Raw genomic sequence first — 803 nt, 5'->3', positions numbered from 1 at the left:
TGCTGCGATCTCTGAAAGTTGCTCACGAACTGAGCTGATTTACTAGAAATAGCACACTGCTCCGTCTCATGGGCACCAACACAAAGCTCACAGACACTAGTGATCTAATTAACTTCATAATTATCCAAAAAATCCATCTTCATCGTCAAAGCCTTGAGTTGAGCAACTATAACAGTAGCTGCATCTACCTCCATAATTCCCATCTACCTTGCCTTGAGTTAGTCTCTGAGAAGGATTCTGGTATTCAATACTAGCCATCAGTTTAATCAATTCATAAGCTTCATCGTAGCTTTTAGCCCACAAGGCTCCTCCTGATGCTGCATCAAGTATGGGTTTGGAAGTAGCACCCAAACCATTATAGAAGCCGTTAATGATCATCTAGTTAGGCATCCCATGGTGGGGACACTTTCTAAGCATCTCCTTATACCGCTCCAAAGCCTCACACAAAGACTCTCCAGACTGCTGCGCAAACTGAGTAAGAGCATTCCTGATTACAACTGTCTTCGTCATATGAAAGAACTTAGTAAGGAACTTTTGAGCGAGTTCTTCCCATTTGGTGATAGAGCCTGGTGGTAGAGAATGTAACCAGCTTTTAGCCTTATCCCTGAGAGAAAATAGGAAAAGCCTCAGCTTTATAGCATTTTCAGACACACCATTGAACTTGAAGGTGTCGCAGATCTCGATAAAATCTCTGATGTACAGGTTGGGATCTTCTATACGAGAACCCCTAAACTGAACTGAATTCTGTTTCATCTGAATCATGCTAGCCTTGATTTCAAAAGTGTTAGCCGCGATGGCTGGTC

General features: G+C 42.6%; 1 non-coding gene across 1 annotated transcript; it reads left to right on the top strand.

Annotated features, from left to right (window-relative positions):
- The first annotated feature begins 388 nt into the window (after positions 1–388).
- Positions 389–495, top strand: LOC141694796 (small nucleolar RNA R71). Its single transcript, XR_012564079.1, has one exon. It is a non-coding gene; the product is annotated as a small nucleolar RNA R71 (small nucleolar RNA).
- The last annotated feature ends 308 nt before the right edge of the window (positions 496–803 follow it).

The sequence above is a fragment of the Apium graveolens genome, chromosome 10 (assembly GCF_009905375.1).
Source record: "Apium graveolens cultivar Ventura chromosome 10, ASM990537v1, whole genome shotgun sequence".
Lineage (NCBI taxonomy): Eukaryota > Viridiplantae > Streptophyta > Magnoliopsida > Apiales > Apiaceae > Apium > Apium graveolens.
Note: the sequence above shows the minus strand (reverse complement) of the source record. Positions and strands in the feature narration are given on the sequence as shown.